This window comes from Coregonus clupeaformis, chromosome 15, assembly GCF_020615455.1.
Source record: "Coregonus clupeaformis isolate EN_2021a chromosome 15, ASM2061545v1, whole genome shotgun sequence".
Classification (NCBI taxonomy): domain Eukaryota; kingdom Metazoa; phylum Chordata; class Actinopteri; order Salmoniformes; family Salmonidae; genus Coregonus; species Coregonus clupeaformis.
In genome coordinates, this window is record NC_059206.1 from 22,833,848 (window position 1) to 22,856,534 (window position 22,687).

The 22,687-nt window shown below is 44.0% G+C and overlaps 1 protein-coding gene across 1 annotated transcript in view; it reads right to left on the reverse strand.

Moving 5' to 3' along the window:
• LOC121582772 (membrane-associated phosphatidylinositol transfer protein 2-like) overlaps positions 1-21,579 on the reverse strand; it is an 80,039-nt gene extending 58,460 nt beyond the window's left edge. Inside the window, exon 1 of the mRNA XM_041898869.2 lies at positions 20,977-21,579. The gene's annotated coding sequence lies outside the window, so the exon portion shown is untranslated. The remainder of the gene's footprint in view (positions 1-20,976) is intronic.
• Between the last annotated feature and the right edge of the window lie 1,108 nt (positions 21,580-22,687).

Consider the following 22,687-nt stretch of genomic DNA (forward strand, 5'->3'; position numbering starts at 1 on the left):
GTGAATCTTCAATAAACTGTCACCCTGCAGAGAGAGGGAACGGAACATCAACATTAGAGTCCCATCTTCCGTCTCGCTTCCGCATTGTCTCCGTACTGCTGTGCTGTTTGTTGCTACTTGGCTACCTGCCAAACTATTCACGTTTTACTTTTAATAAACGTTTAATCAATCTTTGTGTTCAACAAATTTACCAACTTTTTAGTTTTGTCCTCACTCATCTTTTTTCGTTAAACTTTTTTCACCCCGGACGTTTATCCCGAGACAGAAGAGTCATTTTCCTGTGCGTTTTAGCTGCCAACTTTACGTTATTTTCCTTTTTCCATCGCAACTTTTTTCCCTTATTCAACTTTTTTCACTCCGGACGCTTTATCTGGACATGGTTCATCAACATCTTCAACAGCCGAAGCTAAGTAGTAACATTAACATGATGTCTTCTAATTGCAGTCGCTGTACTCATAATATACAGGAGAACGATCGCCTTACGGCGAGAATAGCTGTGCTACAAGCCCAGCTTCAGACGCAATCGTTAGGCAAGGGTAATCTCAGTGTAGGAAAGGAAGAAACAGCGTCTGTGCCACCAGTAAGTACAGACAGTAACGTTAGTATAAATCCCCCGCACAGTCCCCGCAGCCGGACAACTTTCTCATGGCTTCTGGAGGGAAATACTGTTGGAATGCTCAACCGGTGTCGCTCATTCAGCCGACAGAAACCTTCAACCGGTTTTCCCCATTATGTAGCGAGTCGGAGTCTGAGTCTGAGTCTTCTCTAGTCTCTACTCCTCCCGTTACGGGGTCTGAGACGCCGAAGGCTCCCACCATTAGCTCTGACAAATTGAAAACCCTAGTCATTGGCGACTCCATTACCCGCAGTATTAGACTTAAAACGAATCACCCAGCGATCATACACTGTTTACCAGGGGGCAGGGCTACCGGCGTTAAGGCTAATCTAAAGATGGTGCTGGCTAAAGCTAAAACTGGCGAGTGTAGAGAGTATAGAGATATTGTTATCCACGTCGGCACCAACGATGTTAGGATGAAACAGTCAGAGGTCACCAAGTGCAACATAGCTTCAGCTTGTAAATCAGCTAGAAAGATGTGTCGGCATCGAGTAATTGTCTCTGGCCCCCTCCCAGTTAGGGGAAGTGACGAGCTCTACAGCAGAGTCTCAGCACTTAATCGCTGGTTGAAAACTGTTTTCTGCCCCTCCCAAAAGATAACATTTGTGGATAATTGGCCCTCTTTCTGGGACTCACCCACAAACAGGACCAAGCCTGACCTGCTGAGGAGTGACGGACTCCATCCTAGCTGGAGGGGTGCTCTCCTCTTATCTACCAACATAGATAGGGCTCTAACTCCTCTAGCCCCACAGTGAAATAGGGTGCAGGCCAGGCAGCAGGCTGTTAGCCAACCTGCCAGCTTAGTGGAGTCTGCCAATAGCACAGTCAGTGTAGTCAGCTCAGCCATACCCATTGAGACTGTGTCTGTGCCTCGACCTAGGTTGGGCAAAACTAAACATGGCGGTGTTCACCCTAGCAATCTTATTAGGATAAAGACCTCCTCCATTCCTGCCATTATTGAAAGAGATCGTGATACCTCACATCTCAAAATAGGGTTACTTAATGTTAGATCCCTCACTTCAAAGGCAGTCATAGTCAATGAACTAATCACTGATCATAATCTCGATGTGATTGGCCTGACTGAAACATGGCTTAAGCCTGATGAATTTGCTGTGTTAAATGAGGCCTCACCTCCTGGTTACACTAGTGACCATATTCCCCGTGCATCCCGCAAAGGCGGAGGTGTTGCTAACATTTACGATAGCAAATTTCAATTTACAAAAAAAAATGGCGTTTTCATCTTTTGAGCTTCTAGTCATGAAATCTATGCAGCCTACTCAATCACTTTTTATAGCTACTGTTTACAGGCCTCCTGGGCCATATACAGCGTTCCTCTCTGAGTTTCCTGAATTCCTATCAGACCTTGTAGTCATAGCAGATCATATTCTAATTTTTGGTGATTTTAATATTCACATGGAGAAGTCCACAGACCCACTCCAAAAGTCTTTCGGAGCCATTATCGACTCAGTGGGTTTTGTCCAACATGTCTCTGGACCTACTCACTGCCACAGTCATACTCTGGACCTAGTTTTGTCCCATGGAATAAATGTTGTAGATCTTAATGTTTTTCCACAAAATCCTGGACTATCGGACCACCATTTTATTACATTTGCAATCGCAACAAATAATCTGCTCAGACCCCAACCAAGGAGCATCAAAAGTCATGCTATAAATTCTCAAACAACACAAAAATTCATTGATGCCCTTCCAGACTCCTTCTGCCTACCCAAGGACGTCAGAGGACAAAAATCAGTTAACCACTTAACTGAGGAACTCAATTTAACCTTGCGCAATACCCTAGATGCAGTTGCACCCCTAAAAACGAAAAACATTTGTCATAAGAAACTAGCTCCCTGGTATACAGAAAATACCCGAGCTTTGAAGCAAGCTTCCAGGAAATTGGAACGGAAATGGCGCCACACCAAACTGGAAGTCTTCCGACTAGCTTGGAAAGACAGTACCGTGCAGTACCGAAGAGCCCTCACTGCTGCTCGATCATCCTACTTTTTCCAACTTAATTGAGGAAAATAAGAACAATCCAAAATTTCTTTTTGATACTGTTGCAAAGCTAACTAAAAAGCAGCATTCCCCAAGAGAGGATGGCTTTCACTTCAGCAGTGATAAATTCATGAACTTCTTTGAGGAAAAGATCATGACCATTAGAAAGCAAATTACGGACTCCTCTTTGAATCTGCGTATTCCTCCAGGGCTTAGCTGTCCTGGATCTGCACAGCTCTGCGAGGGCCTGGGATCGGGAGAGACACTTAAGTGTTTTAGTACTATATCTCTTGACACAATGATGAAAATAATCATGGCCTCTAAACCTTCAAGCTGCATACTGGATCCTATTCCTACTAAACTGCTGAAGGAGCTGCTTCCTGTGCTTGGCCCTCCTATGTTGAACATAATAAACAGCTCTCTATCCACCGGATGTGTACCAAACTCACTAAAAGTGGCAGTGATAAAGCCTCTCTTGAAAAAAGCCAAACCTTGACCCGGAAAATATAAAAAACTATCGGCCTATATCGAATCTTCCATTCCTCTCAAAAATTTTAGAAAAAGCTGTTGCGCAGCAACTCACTGCCTTTCTGAAGACAAACAATGTATACGAAATGCTTCAGTCTGGTTTTAGACCCCATCATAGCACTGAGACTGCACTTGTGAAGGTGGTAAATGACCTTTTAATGGCGTCAGACCGAGGCTCTGCATCTGTCCTCGTGCTACTAGACCTTAGTGCTGCCTTTGACACCATCGATCACCACATTCTTTTGGAGAGACTGGAAACCCAAATTGGTCTACACTGACAAGTTCTGGCCTGGTTTAGATCCTACCTGTCGGAAAGATATCAGTTTGTCTCTGTGAATGGTCTGTCCTCCGACAAATCAACTGTACATTTCGGTGTTCCTCAAGGTTCCGTTTTAGGACCACTATTGTTTTCACTATATATTTTACCTCTTGGGGATGTTATTCGAAAACATAATGTTAACTTTCACTGCTATGCGGATGACACACAGCTGTACATTTCAATGAAACATGGTGAAGCCCCAAAATTGCCCTCGCTAGAAGCCTGTGTTTCAGACATAAGGAAGTGGATGGCTGAAAACGTTTTACTTTTAAACTCGGACAAAACAGAGATGCTTGTTCTAGGTCCCAAGAAACAAAGAGATCTTCTGTTAAATCTGACAATTCATCTAGATGGTTGTAAAGTCGTCTCAAATAAAACTGTGAAGGACCTCGGTGTTACTCTTGACCCTGATCTCTCTTTTGACGAACATATCAAGACTGTTTCAAGGACAGCTTTTTTCCATCTACGTAACATTGCAAAAATCAGAAATTTTCTGTCCAAAAATGATGCAGAAAAATTAATCCATGCATTTGTTACTTCTAGGTTAGACTACTGCAATGCTCTATTTTCCGGCTACCCGGATAAAGCACTAAATAAACTTCAGTTAGTGCTAAATACGGCTGCTAGAATCCTGACTAGAACCAAGAAATTTGATCATATTACTCCAGTGCTAGCTTCCCTACACTGGCTTCCTGTTAAGGCAAGGGCTGATTTCAAGGTTTTACTGTTAACCTATAAAGCGTTACATGGGCTTGCTCCTACCTATCTTTCCGAGTTGGTCCTGCCGTACATACCAATACGTACGCTACGGTCACAAGACGCAGGCCTCCTAATTGTCCCTAGAATTTCTAAGCAAACAGCGGGAGGCAGGGCTTTCTCCTATAGATCTCCATTTTTATGGAACAGTCTGCCTACCCATGTGAGAGACGCAGACTCGGTCTCAACCTTTAAGTCTTTACTGAAGACTTATCTCTTCAGTAGGTCATATGATTGAGTGTAGTCTGGCCCAGGAGTGTGAAGGTGAACGGAAAGGCTGGAGCAACGAACAGCCCTTGCTGTCTCTGCCGGGCCGGTTCCCCTCTCCACTGGGGTTCTCTGCCTCTAACCCTGTTGCAGGGGCTGAGTCACTGGCTTGCTGGTGCTCTTTCATGCCGTCCCTGGGAGGGGTGCGTCACTTGAGTGGGTTGAGTTACTGACGTGATCTTCCTGTCTGGGTTGGCGCCCCCCCTTGGTTTGTGCTGTGGTGGAGACCTCTGTGGGCTATACTCGGCCTTGTCTCAGGATTGTAAGTTGGTGGTTGGGGATATCCCTCTAGTGGTGCGGGGGCTGTGCTTTGGCGGAGTGGGTGGGGTTATATCCTTCCTGTTTGGCCCTGTCCGGGGTTTCTTCGGATGGGGCCACAGTGTCTCCGGACCGCTCCTGTCTCAGCCTCCAGTATTTATGCTGCAGTAGTTTATGTGTCGGGGGGCTGGGGTTAGTTGGTTATACCTGGAGTACTTCTCCAGTCTTATCCAGTGTCCTGTGTGAATTTAAGTATGCTCTCTCTAATTCTCTCGTTCTCTCTTTCTCTCTGAGAACCTGAGCCCTAGGACCATACGTCAGGACTACCGGGCATGATGACACCTTGCTGTCCCCAGTCCGCCTGGCCTTGCTGCTATTCCAGTTTCAACTGTTCTGCCTGCGGCTACGAAACCCCTACCTGTCCCAGACCTGCTGTTTTCAACTCTTTAATGATCGGCTATGAAAAGCCAACTGAGAGACCTGAGCCCTAGGACCATACGTCGGGACTACCGGCCGTGGTGACTCCTTGCTGTCCCCAGTCCGCCTGGCCTTGCTGCTATTCCAGTTTCAACTGTTCTGCCTGCGGTTATGGAACCCCTACCTGTCCCAGACCTGCTGTTTTCAACTCTTAATGATCGGCTATGAAAAGCCAACTGAGATTTATTCCTGATTATTATTTGACCATGCTTGTCACTTATGAACATTTTTGAACATCTTGGCATGGTTCTGTTATAATCTCCACCCGGCACAGCCAGAAGAGGACTGGCCACCCCTCATAGCCTGGTTCCTCTCTAGGTTTCTTCCTAGGCTTTCGCCTTTCTAGGGAGTTTTTCCTAGCCACCGTGCTTCTACACCTGCATTACTAGCTGTTTGGGGTTTTAGGCTGGGTTTCTGTACAGCACTTCGAGATATTAGCTGATGTAAGAAGGGCTATATAAAATAAAATTGATTGATTGATTGATGATCATGGATTCTGAGTATATATATGACATATATACATTCATTTTTTCTTTATATTCTGTGAATATGGACGAAATCTATCATTACTTAAAATATGTAATCTTTGACTGCAATATCTCTGCCCCAGAATGTCAGATCCTCACAAGGTAAAGTGTGTATTGTTCAGAAGTGTCTTTGAGTAGTTAGAGGGGATCTACACTGTCTGAGAAAGGTATTTGGTCGCTAATGCCCAAGTTTGACTGTCTGAGAAAGGTATTTGTTCGCTAATGCCGAAGTTTGACCAGAATTATGGAAATATGTTTTTTCTGTGTATATGCATGACTTAAAGCATAATATTTATGACAAAAGTAACTATACATATGTTTATTCCATACTCTAAGTACGTATGTATGATTCATTTGTCAGTTTATATTGATATGTTCAGTAAATTTGGTTAGAATCTGTGACTATCCTTTTTGGCTGCTTGTACATTTTACCCCTTCAAAATTACATTACAGTTTCAATATCTCTGGCCCAGAAAGTCAGATGTTTACGAGGTAAAGTTCTCCTGGTTCAGTGGGGTCTCCCACAGTTTTCCCAGAGGTTCTATGTCATAAAAGAATGGTCCTTGGTGGTGCTACAGACCACAACTGTAGCTGAAAACATACTTTTTTTTATCCTTTCTGTATATATGCGTGTCTTAAAGCATAATAACTTTATGAAAAGTAACTATTAATTCCTCAATTCCATAGTCTAAGTGTTTATGTTTGATATTCCACTCAGGTTTTGTTGAGAATTTCAGGATATGTTACATAAATCTATTACTATTTCCATTATGCCCAGTTTCACCAGACTTGAGCTTTAACCCATTGAAAATTGCCTCCCCCCAAAACAATTGTTTTTGTGTATCACCCATCATTGTTTGATCTAGCATGGATGACAGCCTGTAACAAGCAAAAAAAAAGCTTTGGTGTGAACCCCTAATAATAATACAAATAAAAACACTGAAGGATGGTATACAGTACAGTAGGGATGAGTGATGTCTCTCTGATTCCCACCACATCACAAGCCTCCATTCCACTGAAACGCATCGCTGCTGCCTTACTGAAGCCCTGAAGCTAGCCAGCCAGCCAGACAGACATGCCAGGCTTTTATCAATGTTTTCTTTTTAACAGCGTACAATCAATACAGGCTTCAGTGGCAGGATCACCAACAACAACAGGATCAACAACAACACAACTCCGGCAGAACACAGTACACACATTCAGGCTCAACACAATCAGGCTCAGCAAAACGCACAGTAGCTAACCTAAAGCAGACGTCCAGCCTTCACCTACAGCCTTACAAGTCGAGGTTCTGGCATGAAGAACGAATGTGCGAATATGGTGTATGGCAACGCACTACGACTAGTACTCCACTCACTCCACCCGTTTCCCCTAAACCAGCTATACTCCAGGGCTGCATGTATCAACAGTCTATAGTGGCATCCTCTCCTCCACTCCTTTCATCTGCATCTGACATACAAGAACGCATACATACACACACACAGACACTGACACACACCAAAACAAAAACAGGTCCAATACTGATACAGAAGTGGTCTCAAAACAAGGCATTTTACCTTTTAGAAGCAGGAAGACGGCTTGACAGCTTGTCATAACCAACAGACCCAATCAACAGTGACTGAAGGGCCATCTCATCTCTTCGCTCTCAGCCCCATCAGCCAAACGTCCCTACAGTATCACCATCACCGACTGGCTTAGTCTGGTTAGCCTACGTTGTTGTTATTGTTGTTGTCTCTGTTGTTGTTGTGTTGGTCTGTGGTCTCATCAGCAGTGATGTGGCTAACGCAGCAGGACAGGAGTGCTTGGTGTGAAAGAGGAAGAAAAAAAACAGAAGACATCGATTCTCTCTCTCTCTCTCTCTCTCTCTCTCTCTCTCTCTCTCTCTCTCTCTCTCTCTCTCTCTCTCTCTCTCTCTCTCTCTCTCTCTCTCTCTCTCTCCCCTCTCCTCTCTCTCTCTCTCTCTCTCTCTCTCTCTCTCCTCTCTCTCTCTCTCTCTCTCTCTCTCTCTCTCTCTCTCTCTCTCTCTCTCTCTCTCTCTCTCTCTCTCTCTCTCTCTCTCTCTCTCTCTCTCTCTCTCTCTCTCTCTCTCTCTCTCTCTCTCTCTCTCTCCCTCCTCTGAAGCTAGGAAGCCCAGTTACCATGGAGACGCATGAGGCTGTTATGTGATTGGTCAGTGTTGTTATGATGCATCGAGTCTGAGGGATGGCCCACTGGTTATTCAGCGCTACTGCACTCCTTCATTCCTCTCTCTTCCTCCTTCATTCTCAATCTCTCACACACACTTACACTTCTTCCTGTCTCTCCTATCTCTCTTTTCCTCTCCCTCTCACAATCGATCCTCTCTCTCTCACTATCATCATCTCTGGCCAGCAGCATACCACCCTGCATCCAACTGCTGGCTTGCCTTTGAAGCTAAGCAGGTTTGGTCCTGGTCGGCCCCTAGATGGGAGACCAGATGCTGCTGGAAGTTGTGTTGGAGGGCCAGTAGGAGGCACTCTTTCCCAATGCTCCAGGACAGTGATTGGGGACATTGCCCTGTGTAGGGTGCTGTCTTTCAGATGGGATAATACATTTACATTTTAGTCATTTAGCAGACTGACTCTCTGTGGTCACTAAAGATCCCATGGCACTTATTGTAAGAGTAGGGGTGTTAATCCCAGTGTCCTGGCTAAATTCCCAATCTGGCCCTCATACCACGGCCACCTAATCATCCCCAGCTTCCAATTGGCTCATTTATCCCCCTCTTCTCCCCTGTAACTATTCCCCAGGATGTTTCTGTAAATGAGAATGTGTTCTCAGTCATCTTACCTGGTAAAATAAGGGTATAAAAAATAATATCTTCATCCTTCCTTCCCCTGTGAATGGCTACCTCTTGCCTGCTCTCCATATGTCTCCTGCTATCTCTTGTGACTTGGTATTGGTATTCATGGGACTGGGTATTTGTGTTGTTAGTGATCTAAACAGATTCAAGTCCTTTACTGATTAACGTGCCGCGGTCACAGTCACGCACACACAGAGTACGAATTCCTCAAAAACCGAGGTCAGCTTTGAATAGGGTAAAGGCATGCAAACATACTGTAGCCTAAGTAGACAGTCCCCTTTGATCAGTGGGCCCAGAGGAAAATGACTTCACAGCTGCCGGGTGTCATAAACAACCATGTACCTGGAATATTCTGCCTCCCTGGCCTGGTATTGTATTGCATCATTTGAATGAGCCTGCCTTGAATCACCACGTCTATCACTTTGACTACCAAATCTCTGAACCATGCATTACTTTTCATAAGTCCCAACAAACCCCCCCCCCCAGTGATCTCAGCCTAGATATTGTAAATGCTCATAGGCCTTAGTTTTATAATTGTTTATTATAATGCTTTCAAATGTGTATAGATTATTATAAAATGCTGGAATTCACACGTGTCAATGTATCACGTTTAATAATAATAATATGCCATTTAGCAGACGCTTTTATCCAAAGCGACTTACAGTCATGCGTGCATACATTTTTTTTTTTGTGTATGGGTGGTCCCGGGGATCGAACCCACTACCTTAGCGTTACAAGCGCCGTGCTCTACCAGCTGAGCTACAGAGGACCACACGTTTGAATGCGTCCATCTGTTACTTGCCTGACATGACATGTCAAGGAGGGCCTGACAGATAAGTGGGCTAAAGCACAACCAGATCTGGCAACCTGGCTAGAAAGGAAGCAGGACATCACAGATTAGAGAAGTGATTTCTCATTCATAGCAGCAGCCAACCGCAGGATATTCCCCAATCCCTCCTTCTCTCTTCTCGCACTCTCTGCAGGCTGTGGGGATGGACAGACGTGCCCTCGAAATGAAATGGCTTGCTGACAGGTCCTCCACCCAGCACACACACACACACACACACACACACACACACACACACACACACACACACACACACACACACACACACACACACACACACACACACACACACACACACACACACACACACACACACACACACACACACACACACACACACACACACACACACACACACACACACACACACACACACACACACACACACACACACACACACTCACACACTCTCACACACACACACACACAAAACAAACACAGTCTATCCAGCCATCGGCAGAGCAGAGGCTGGTTAACCCAATCAGCCAGCCAGCTTGGACAGTCTACTGTAATATCCAGAGCTCAGGTCCAGATCACAGACGCTGTGATGTTCTAGGCCTGTCTCGGTCACCTTGTGACATACCTATGAATCACTCCGCACTTGCACTACTCTCCCAATGCAATGTCACCACCATCCGCTTGTTGATAAGGCAAAGGTTTAAAGGTTCTCAATAAAGGAATCTGTGGATACTGATACAACCATGATGTTGTATTGATTTTCAACTGGGTGGGAACTGTTTATGTATACAGATATTACACACACACCAATAACTACAATGTAATCTACTTACTTAGGCACCTTAGTCAGCTGCCTCCGTTGAAAACATGCCAGGAAGAAGACAGTTAATAAGTAAACTAGTAACAGTGGGTTGCGGTTGTCTGGGACACAGTTAGTACACAGTTAGTACACAGTTACTACACAGTTACTACAAATACTAGTTACTACACAGTTACTACACAGTTACTATAGTTACTACACAGTTACTACACAGAAAGGCATAAAGAGTAGTTGTGACACATTTCACATCTACATGATCTCATTCTCATCTGACAAAATCTGGAATCAGCTCTGCCCAAATGCTAAAGACACCTTCCTCTTTCTCAGTTTTGCAACACCCATGTTGAAGCTAAAGACTTACCGTAGGATAGAGAGCTTCCTTCCTTCTCTGTTTAGTACAAAGAGAGAGGAGTCCAAATAAAAACAGTCCAAATAGAATAAAATAGAACACCTTAATTTACAATGTCCTTCTCACGGATAGACAACCAAGAAATGGCTCCCAATTCTGCATAAAATTCCACAACAGTCCTCTCTCCTCTAGGAATTCTACCTTTTCCTCTCTGCCTGGCCTGAGTAATGAGCCTGGACCCACATAGCTCTGATGTCATCATCATATAAGCCCAACGTCACTATATCAGAGGGGGTGGGGTGGGGAGACAGGGAGACGAATGAGAAGGAACGTGCCCCTGGCGTGCGGTGTGTGTGTGTGTGTGTGTGTGTGTGTGTGAGGAGGGGTGGGAATAGACGATGAGTGGAGGCAGTCTATTTTTAGCTCAGGAGGAGGGGGTTCAGTTGTGACGCGACACGCTCTGATGCCTCTGATCGCTCTCCTCTCCTCCTCTCTCTCTCTCTCTCTCTCTCTCTCCCTTCCTCTCCACCGTTTATTTGAATGAGGCAATAAATCACTCTCTCTCTGGAAGGAGGGGAGCTGAGATAATCGTCAGACGCTCACTGTTCACCCAACCATCCGTTTGCCTCCCTTCACCCCGCTCTTCTCCTCGCTCTCCCTCCCTGCCTGCTAGTGCTCAGAGCTATTAAAAACGCTCATTTTGGGTCTCTGGTGGGGAGAGAGAGAAGCCAGTGAAAACTAAGGCATTGATTTCCCAACCTGACGCAGTTTATTTCATATCACCTCCGCTGCTGGAGCGGGATTAAAAAAGCTTCTATTTCCTGTTGGGCCTAAGGTGGCTGTGGGGAAGTGGTAGGTATTGCGCGCACACACACACAAAGTGTGTTGTAATAGTGTTGTAATAGAACAGACTGTGTCAGTAGGCAAACTGATGCCCAACCAAACATGTCAGTTATGATCAAGGACTTTCTCATCTTCCGCCAGGCTGCCACTCTAGTCTAGTCGATCATCTTAACTGGGAAATATGCTTTCATAAACAAACATTGGTGGTTTCATAAACCCCCTTCTATACTGAACTCCCTGCTTGCTCTTCACACCTTTGCTTATGAAAATCTTTATGTAAACGAATGCAACTATTTGGAGCTGGTGGGACAGAGTGTGGGGTGTGAAGAGACAGACAGAGATCTTGTGGCAGTTTTGTATGTATTCTATAATCCCAAAATGAAGACAACAAGAAACAAGAAAATTATGCAATCAAATGGACCATCCTAGACCAAACGACTTAGTCTGTCCGTAGCCCCACCAGACTTTTAAACATTCAACCTTTTAACAGAGTTAGACTAGGTGTTGTGTTTAGCCATCGAAGAGAACTAGTGCATGGCTACAGTCCTGACTTCATCCGTTTCTCCTGTCTACCATATAAGGGCATTCAGAGACCTCTCACTTTCTTCTGAATTTCAGAACTGCTGTGTGTTTCTGACAGTTTTTAAACAGCTGCCATTCAATGAACTTTAATAAGCACGAACACTAGAAACATCAGAGGTAAATTACTGTTGTGTTTGTATGGTAGAATGTGGAGAAAGAAAGTATGTGGCTTATTCATGCTAGCTGATCTGTACTGAGCAATCCCTTCACACTGTCCTAGATGCCATACTGGTTCTCTGTTAACCAAGTTGTCATGAGAGAAAGAGAGAAAGAGAGAGAGAGAGAGCAGTGGGGGTACAGGGGTGGAGGAGAGCGAAAGCGGGAGGAGAGAGTTTGTGTGTATATGTGAGAGAAAGAAATGGAGAGAGAAAGAGCGATAGAAAAAGAGAGTGAGTGTGTGAGAGCGAGATGAAGGCAGAGAGAGATGAATCAACCACTGAGAGTGGGAGCTCCACACACACACACACACACACACACACACACACACACACACACACACACACAGGCACACACACAGGCACACACACACACTCCATTAGCATTACTGTCTGGCCAGGGTCCAAGGCTCTGAGCCTGGGTAATATACAACCTGGCCTGGCCGTAGAGGATGTGTGTGTGTGTGTGTGTGTGTGTGTGCGTGTGTGGCTGATGAAGCTTCTACTAAGACCAGCAGCCCGTATCCTATTAAAGCTACCATTAATAACAACAGACAGGGATAGAGTGTAGCCCATGCGCGGTCACACACACACACACACACACACTGCTACAGATTCCACCACACAAAGGCCTACACATCGTCACACACACAAAGGGAGAGGACAGGGGAAGATGATACTCTGGACTAACTTTTAACTAACGGACGGACGCTTCAATTGGGTATCAGGTATAAGAGTGTACGATAGGAGGCTGTACATATGTGTACAGGTGTGCGTGCATGCGTGTGTGTGTGTGTGGTTTGGTTTTACTATCCTTGTGGGGACCAGGAGGCTATTTTAGGCTTAGGTTTAGTTTTAGGGTTAAGGATTTGGGGTTAAGTTTAGGGTTAAGGTTAGGGTTAGGTTAAGGGTTAGGCCTAGGGTTAGGGAAAATAGGATTTTGAATGAGAATCAATTTTTTGGTCCCCACAGGTCCGCACAAGGATAGTAAAACATGGAAAATTCTCCCTCGTGGGGACATTTCCCAAGTCCCCATGAGGACAAAGGCTATTTTAAGCTTAGGGGTTAGGGTTACAATTAGGGTAAGGGGTTAGTGGTTACGTTTAGGGTTTGGTTTAGGATTAGGGGTTAAGGTTATGGTAAGGGTTAGGGTTATGTTTAGGGTTAGGGGTTAGAGAAAATAGGATTTTGAATGGAAATTCATTTTAGGTCCCCATGAGGATAGAAGTACATAACATGTGTGTGTGTGTGTGTGTGTGTGTGCATGCAGTGCGTGTGTGCATGCGTGTGTGAATGTTTGATGAGGGTGTGACACGCCTGGCTGGATTTCAACAAAGTGAGGAGATTGGTAATTAGAGTGAGTGCTCAACAGTAGGTAGGCAACACACACACACAGGTAGGTCATGAGAACGAGGGTTTTAGATGCGACCTACAGTTGATGTTACATTCACATAACCTGCAGAATGGAGGCCGGGCAAGCATCAGAAGAACACAAAGGGTTCCTACGTCATTCCCTCACAATGATATGTAAGCCAGCAACAGCATTATATGATTACAGAGACATTATTCAGTATTCCAAAATGGCTGCATGATTGACACACAGAAACATCATGCTCCTGACCAGAGAAATTCTCTGGTGTTAAGTTCCCCCTAGACATAAAAAAATAACTATAAAGGACCTACTCAATGTGCAATGTGGTAAGCCAGTAAGCTGGTTGTGACGTAAAAGACAGTCGTATTTTAGTAATAATACCATTTATTTTATCTTCTCCAAAATAGGCCCCAGGAACAGCAGTTGGCAGAGTAGAGTTTTTTTTTACATAGTCTCTCCTGATGACAAAACTATTAAAGCTTCTGTCAAATACTATTTTTCCCATTCCAACCCATTCTGCTCCATGAAATGAGAGCCTAAAAAAAAGACTTTGTGCTGTGACATTGGCACATCATTGCCTGTTATTTCATGAACACTCAAAGGGATAGACAGAGAAAAAGTATATATATTTATAGAGAGAGAGAGAGAGATACAGAAGGTCTGATTAACAAATAGGTATATTTGTGGCACTTGGTAGGACAATGATGTGCTTTGACTAAGAGGAGAGGATAGGGTGTATTTTTGCAGTGTTAAGCCACAAAGGTATGTTACTCACATACAAACACTCATGGGGTAGTGTAAATAGGGAACCAATTACTATTGAGTGAGTACACTGCTATATGTAACCTAGTGACGAAAGGGCAGCCCTGCATCATATCATAGACACACACACACATCCACCCCCCCACAAACACACACACCCCACTCGTGTCGCTGTAACTAGTGCTGTCATTGTTTTATTGACGACTCGACTATACAATAAAAATAACCTACTTCTAGTTGACTATGCAATAAGAAAACTTGCCCATAAAAAAGCTATATGGTGATGGCTCCAGTATAGAGCGGCTGCCAAAGCTCTGTAATAAAACAAACTAATGAGTGTGACTTAGAACCAGACAAGCTGAATGGAATAGTCATTCATTGGCTGGGTAGCCATGTTCAATGGTCTGGAATCCCTGTGTTTACCCTGCTATAAATAGCCTCTCGGTGGGGATGACATGGCATCCTGTGACAGCTTCTCTCTCCCCCTCTCCTCCCCCTCTGGGCTGCAGCAGTGGAGCTGATGATGATGGAGTCTACAGCCTTATCGAAAGAAGGGTGGGACGGCAAGAGGGAGGGGGAGAGGGGGAAGAAAGGCGGCAATCAATAGTATGACTCATTGTTTCTGCGCTGGCTGCTTCCTAACAGTATTCATAATACAAACCTAATTATTCTGCCTTGATAATCACACACAGCAGAGCTCACTGTTCATCCAGAGCCCTCATACATAAATGTCAATCATTCTGTCTGGGAGAGGAAGGAATAAGGGCCATTTCATAGAGAAGGAAGGGATTTCTATGTATTGAAACAGGCCTGGGTTAACTGTAATTAGGTGTGTTAGGTGAAGCGGGGTGTAGAGGGGACTGGAGGCGGCGAGGCGCCAGGGTCCCTTGAGCCCAAGATACAAATTAACACACACACAGACACACACCTTCAGGGCTGAAACAGGCCGTGTTCTCCTATGGGACGGCTGCTCCCCACAGTCTGTAGAGTATATACCTTAAAGGGGCAATCTGCAGTTGCTACATCCATTTTTGGATTGATAAATTCATGATATGTACCCATTGATTCTTGAAGAATATTACTTACAAATGCCTATCATGTTGATATCATGGATGGTTAGCCCTTGCACCCATAGCTCTGTCTATGCATTTGAGAGTGGTTAGATTTCTCCAGCCCCATCCTGCAGCTTTTTACAGAAACATTGGTGGGGAGAACGCTTTATTATTGATTCAAAATGTTTTGGCACTGAGCTAATTTCAGGTCTGCTGAGCGCAAACTCTGTGCAACTTCCAGCGCGCGTTTACTGTGAACACTGAGGCTGTACCCGCTTTAAGTTACAGTTTTAACAGTGGCCAAGTAGCCTATTTGAGGCTATTGATCATAATGTAGGCCTACCAGAGTGGCCTACCATCAAAAACAATGGAGAAAATGCATCCCATAACATTTTAACATGGAAATAACTATTCTATCATTCAGCCTACATTAGCAGCCAATGTATGGTGTTCAATGTAGGCCTACATTCCATTAGACCTTTGACAAAATGTGCACAAGTGGCTACATGCAGCTCTCGCTTTGATCTCAAAACAATCGCATCTACTCACGACCGCTCATGCTGTTAACACAGTCCAGTTCAAAGTAAACGGCACAGATCCATATATGGCAATGGTCTTTTTGCATATAGGCCTACTGCAGCTCTGATTGGTTATGCTGCACCGGTCTGTGTAGAGTAAGGGCTGAGTCGTGTGTGTCAATGCAATAGAATCCTACTCTGAAGCGTTCTGCCTACAACAAAATCTCTTGCATATTTAGTTTTGTTTCGGTATGTTGCATTGAAAGTGGCTAATTTTGCGATCACACTCATAGAAGAAAATGTACTACTTCAAATTGGAGATGGCCTCAATGGTGTTGCCCATGCAGACGCCATAATGGGACAGATGCAATGTTGCGTCCTCTTACTATCTCTATGGTGTACATTCTGTTCCTCATTGAAAGCAGTGATTGCACCAACAGTGAAATACTACATTGTCACGCCCTTTTTGGAGAAATGCACTGTTTATGCTACAGAGACTGAGGATAAAGCAGTTAAGCTGCCCTGATAAAAACAATTACTGCACAGGCATGCACATACAATAGGCCTCTAATAGAATACCTTGTTATAGCTGTCCATGAGTGTTATCAAAGATGGTTTAGTATGAAGATATGTAGAAACTGCTTCTTACATAGAAATATTAAGGTAACTTGCCTAACCTCAGTTCTCTGATATTATGAGTGAGATATATCATATGTGGGGGATTCGCTAATAATCGCCTACTCTCGGAAGTACCTATCAAAAGCAACTGTCGGAGACAGACAGGTAGAGTGGCAAATGAGGTGAGACCCTCACCTTCCTTAAAAAGTGCCACTCTCCCACCCTCTGGATATTCTCAAGCATGCTTCTCTTCCTCACAGTCTTGCGAGCAGGGGAATGCAGTGAGATATATCACTCATAATATCAGAGAACCGGGGTTATGCAAATTATCTTTCAATTATTCGTTTCCATATCTCACATGTGGGGATATGGCCAACTCCCGTATCGCAAAACATACTCTCCGAAGCCAGGGCAGTCCCAACATCAGCAACCCTCTGAGGTCCCGAAACTAAAGGAATACGCACTGAGAAGGAGACTGGGCGTAAGCGACGTGCCCTTCTGCTAACAGAAATGGTAGCAGAAGGTGAATGTTGAACTTTTGTTGCACACATATCCAGATGATGATACGTAACATGTTGCGCAATCACGCTGTCCGTGTGATCAAGGCATAAGTCATACCACTTCTCCGAGAAAAACGCAACAACTGCAAAACAGAGAGCGTGCATAAAAGGGCTGGCACTCCTTTCTCTTTCGTCTCATCGAGGTGGCTCGAAGATGAGGGGAAGGCCCTATTCCCTTGCTCTGTGTAGACAGAAGAGGGAAGAATAGGCAACATAGGAGAGAAAGCATACAGCATCACCCAATCTTTCCTGGGTGTGTCTGCTCTTCCACCCCAAACGGCATGGTCACCGTTTTTGGGATGGGGTCTCCCATGGCCCTCAGAGGGTCGTCGATTCTACCAGGCTGCAGCAAGTCAGTCTGGATAGTTGCGGGAAGCGGGCTCTCTCGGAACACTGTCACCCAATGATAAAGACAGTGAATATGCACACTCACCGGGGATATGGCAGATGTTCTCCGCTAGTGCCAATACGATAGGCTATAGGCCTGGCCTACTGTTGAGTTGAGAGTTTTGATAGCTAAAGACAGATTAGAGTTTTTTCTTTGTCTTTTCTCTTTTGTGTTGTTCCCGCGATTGTATTTTGGAATATTGCGATAGGCCTAGCACTATTTTAGATGTGTTTCACTGACAGCCGCACCTCAACAATCAGCTAGGCCAGGGATGGGCAAAAACCTGAAGTCATCATGAGGGGCCGCAGTGGCTCGCGGGTCTGCGTACCCACATCCATACCCACACATGCAGTCAGAGCCAGCCCTAGCCCCATCACAGTCATAGCAAGTAAAACGTTTCTGTAACAGTTACTAAGAATGTTGTTAATGTTCAGGCCGGCTACTTGAAAATGTATTTCTGAATTACAAGTATTTTGTAGTTTATTTTGATACATGATCTTTATGGTATTTTGTAATTGTGTTTTGTAATTTTTGCCCATCCCTGTATATCAACTTATATCAACGACTTATAGCGGTGTAGTTGATCTGCGCATGTGTTAGCACGAGCAGCGCGAGCTTCCTTCTTTTGTGTGAGTGAAGTGAGTTTTGAAAATCTGAAAGTATGCATCTTAGAAATAGTTTTCACATACAAACTATTTTGATTGCCGATTTTCTGCATTTATCAAAGTCCCATCAGGTAAATTGATTTGAGATGTGTCCATGTAAACAGGATTATTAGGGAAATAGTTCTTCTTGCAAAGCATGTAAACCCAATATGAATGAAAACACCATCAAATTAAAGCTGACAGTCTGCACTTTAATATTATTAATATTAACCTCATAGTTAAAGTTATCATATCAAATACTGCCCATCTCTGTTGATATACACTGAGTGTACAAAACATTAGGAATACCTTCCTAATATTGAGTTGCACCCCCTTTTGCCCTCAGAACAGCCTCAATTTGTCGGGGCATAGACTCTACAAGGTGTCGAAAGCGTTCCACAGGGATGCTGGCCCATGTTGATTCCAATGCTTCCCAAAGTTGTGTCAAGTTGGATGGTGGACCATTGTTAACACACACAGGAAACTGTTGAGCATGTAAAACCCAGCAGCGTTGCAGTTCTTGACACACTCAAACCAGTGCGCCTGGCACCTACTACCACACCCCGTTAGAAGGCACTTAAATATTTTGTTTTGCCCATTCACCCTCTGAATGGTACACATACACAATACATGTCTCAATTGTCTCAAGGTTTAAAAATCCTTCTTTAACCTGTGTCCTCCCCTTCATCTACACTGATTGAAATGGATTTAACAGGTGACATCAATATGGGATCATAGCTTTCACCTGGAATCACCTGGTCAGTCTATGTCATGGAAAGAACATGTTTTGTACAATGTTTTGTACACTCAGTGTTTACATATATTTTTCTTCATTTTAGCTAACCCTAACCCTTTTCCTATCAGGCGGTGTGAAAGGAAGGCCCGGAAAATCGTTAAAGACTCCTGCCACCCAAGCAATAGAACGTTCTCTCTGTTTCCGCACGGCAAGCGGTACCGGTGCATCAAGTCTGCCACCAACAGGTTCCTGAACAGCTTCTATCCCCAAGCCTTGATACTGCTAAATAGCTAACAAAATGGCTACACAGACTATCTGAGTTGACCCTTGTAATTTATTTTTTAATTTTTGCAGTCTATATGCACAATCACAGTACTCTACACATTCACGCACACTGACACTCTAACACACACACACACTGTCATGCTGAAACAGGAAAGGGCCTTCCCCAAACTGTTGCCACAAAGTTGGAAGCACAAAATCGTCTAGAATGTCATTGTATGCTGTAGCGTTAAGATTTCCCTTCACTGGAACTAAGGGGCCTAGCCCGAACTATGAAAAACAGCCCCAGACCATTATTCCTTCTCCACCAAACATTACAGTTGGCACTATGCATTTGGGCAGGTAGCGTTCTCCTGGCATGCGCCAAACCCAGATTTGTCTGTCGGACTGCCAGATGGTGAAGCGTGATTCATCACTCCAGGGAACGCGTTTCCACTACTCCAGAGTCCAATGGTGGCAAGCTTTACACCAGTCCAGCCGACGCTTGGCATTGCGCATGGTGATCTTAGGCTTGTGTGCGGCTGATCGGCCATGGAAACACATTTCATGACGCTCCCGACGAACAGTTATTATGCTGATGTTGCTTCCAGAGGCAGTTTGGAACTCGGTAGTGAGTGTTGCAACCGAGGACAGACGATTTTTACACGCTACGTGCTTCAGCACTTGGCAGTCCCATTCTGTGAGCTTGTGTGGCCTACAACATCGCGGTTGAGCCGTTGTTGCTCCTAGACGTTTCCACTTCTAAATAACAGTTGACCTAGCAGGGCAGAAATTTGACGAACTGACTTGTTGGAAAGGTGGCATCCTATGACGGTGCCACGTTGAAAGTCACTGAGCTCTTCAGTAAGGCCATTATACTCCCAATGTTTGTATATGGAGATTGCATGGCTGTGTGCTCGATTTTATTCATCTGTCAGCAACAGGTGTGGTTGAAATAGCCAAATCCACTAATTTGAAGGGGTGTATACTTTTGTATATATAGTGTACAATCATCATATACGCTGCTGCTCCTCTGTTTATCATATATCCTGATGCCTAATCACCCTACTCCTATACATATCTACCTCTATCACTCCAGTATCACTGCACATTGTAAATATGATATTGGAACTGACCCTGTATATAGTATGCTTACTTACTTCTCGTGTTCTTCTTATTTCTTATTTTTATATCTTGTGTGTTCTTGTTCTACCTTATGTTATTTTTAGTACTACATTGATATTGATTACTGCATTGTTAGAGCTTGCAAGAAACACATTTCACTGTAGGCCTACTTGTGCATGTGACATTAAGACTTGAAACTTAACCTTACCCTAATTATCCTAACCTGCCACGTTAATTCTCCTAACCTGCTGTGTAAATTCTCCTAAACCTGCTATGACAAGTCAATTCTGACAAAAGCTGGATCCCTTCTAGCTATGACCCTATAACTCTGATTAAGGGGAAAGATTGCTCAGAAAACCAGGTGTTTTAATCGGCGTATGGTTACTTCGATTATGACTTTACGCGCATTATGATAAACAGAGTAAAGTGTTTCCATGACCAATCCCATAACCGGCCTACTGCCATAATCAGTTTAATATCTAATTATTAGTGTGCATGTAAAAGGTTAAATCATGCTCTCTGGTGTAGTAATTGTAATGATTTAATAATTTCTGTTTAGACAGGAGCAATTATATACTTTTGGTATTTCATTCAATTTACTTTTAAGTAGCCTATTGGACGCGCCTCCTACACTTTTTGCTATTGTTTCGAGTCAAATGTTAGCACCCACCCACCCAGCCAGTGAAGGTAACAATGTAAACCGGTTTCCTAGCAACATCTGTCGCTACCTGGACATCTTTCATCCTCACCATTCTATGCCTCACCACACAAGCGGCTGTACTCAACCAAACACCAAATCAAGATTATAAAAACACTCACCTGCAATATGGAAATTCGTCACTGCAATTCTCCAACGCGCTGTTGGATTTCCTGGAATTTGTCAAAATACACGCAACACGGTCTATTGGCTAAGAAATGGCTTTACTATAACCAATGACATACATCAAATGACATGCTACCCCAGCAAATTTGCAAATAATTCTGCATCCATCCACGTCTTTCCTCCAATAGCGGCACTGCTGTCAATACATCGACTGTCCTGTTGGTTCACTGTCTTGCCTGATCACGACTCGCACCGAATAGAGGAACACAAATATCTATCCCCAAGACCTCTCCGCATCAAAGTTCGGTTGACATAGCCTATTTGTCCGGCCAATCTAGTCTGAATGCCGCTAATAAAACCAGATTACCTAGCTACATTCTTCAACGGACATCGCGATGCTCTCATGTCATTACACTTATTTGGATGTCCGCCTGCTGTTTCCCCTTTGAGAATAAAGCTGACAGCGAATGTTCCTTCTGTCTCTCTCTGCTTTTCAATGACAGCTAAAACATTGGCCTAGGGACATTCTCCTTCTGCAAAATTACGTAACAAATCACCAGTTGTGGTCGTAGGCTACAGGTTATGTTCCTTGCCCATCCACATCATATGCCTCTGACTTCATATCTGTCCTGTACAGTCGGCTGGACAGAAAGCGCCCCACAGTGGCTATACACTGTAATCGCAGACCTGAACTGTGCCTCTACTACGTACAGTGTGCAATTATGTATATTAACAAAGATTATGGATATACTGACAAAATACATGTCTCTCCGCCCTAACAATTGGAGTCGTTGTCCACAAAGCGGCACAGCGGGCTATCTAGCTCCCGCCTACCCTTTCTTTGGATTGGTGGATACATCTCATTATTGTAATACTTTTCTGAAAATTCGATGAAGGTTGTTGACGTCAAGCTCCTGTATTCAATGGAGAGAGCTGCTATGCTACTAGCCTAATGCCATGAATAGGCTATGCATAGCCATCTCGAGAAAACTACGATATAAAGTGTTTTTTCTCAAAGTTGGCGGGATGTCACTTGTCCTACTTATATCAGTACACTCTTAACAACTTAAGCATTACGAAACTTCAATTCGATCAAATAAAACTCACGTAGCAAATAAGACATTCCGTTTTTTGTTGACCAAATTCAATACTCATTGACCTCCATACAAAAAGTCCTTGCTTAGTGGGCAAAAAAAAAAAAACCTGCTGGAGGGAGGGCCTCTCTCTTCCTCTTCCTCTCTGATATAAAACCTGGATTGCTGATGCTATGTATTGGCCATTGAGAGGCTTTGAAGCCCCCGGTCGGCCATATTTGCACTCCCCAGTAGGATCAGTCCTCCATAGGAATGAATGGAATTCTACAGTATTTCAATGAAATGTTTCAAGGACAAAATTACAACAATTATTGTTGTTGTAGTGGGGACAGCAACATTAGTAATCTCAAAAAAATTATACTTTAGGGAAAATGTTTTTTGTATTTGTATGTTTAGCTCACATAATATAATTGAAAAGTATGCATCAAGGTGTCTGTAATAGAATAAACGTAGCAGAAACGAATGCAGGCATTAATAAATGCATTTCTATAGCTTCCAAAATATTTTTTTTGCAACGGCAAGGGAGTGCCAAGATGGAGGCTCGGTGGCTTCAACACAGCGCCTCCTATTAGTCATCTAGTGTATAAATATATATATATTTTTTATTTATTTC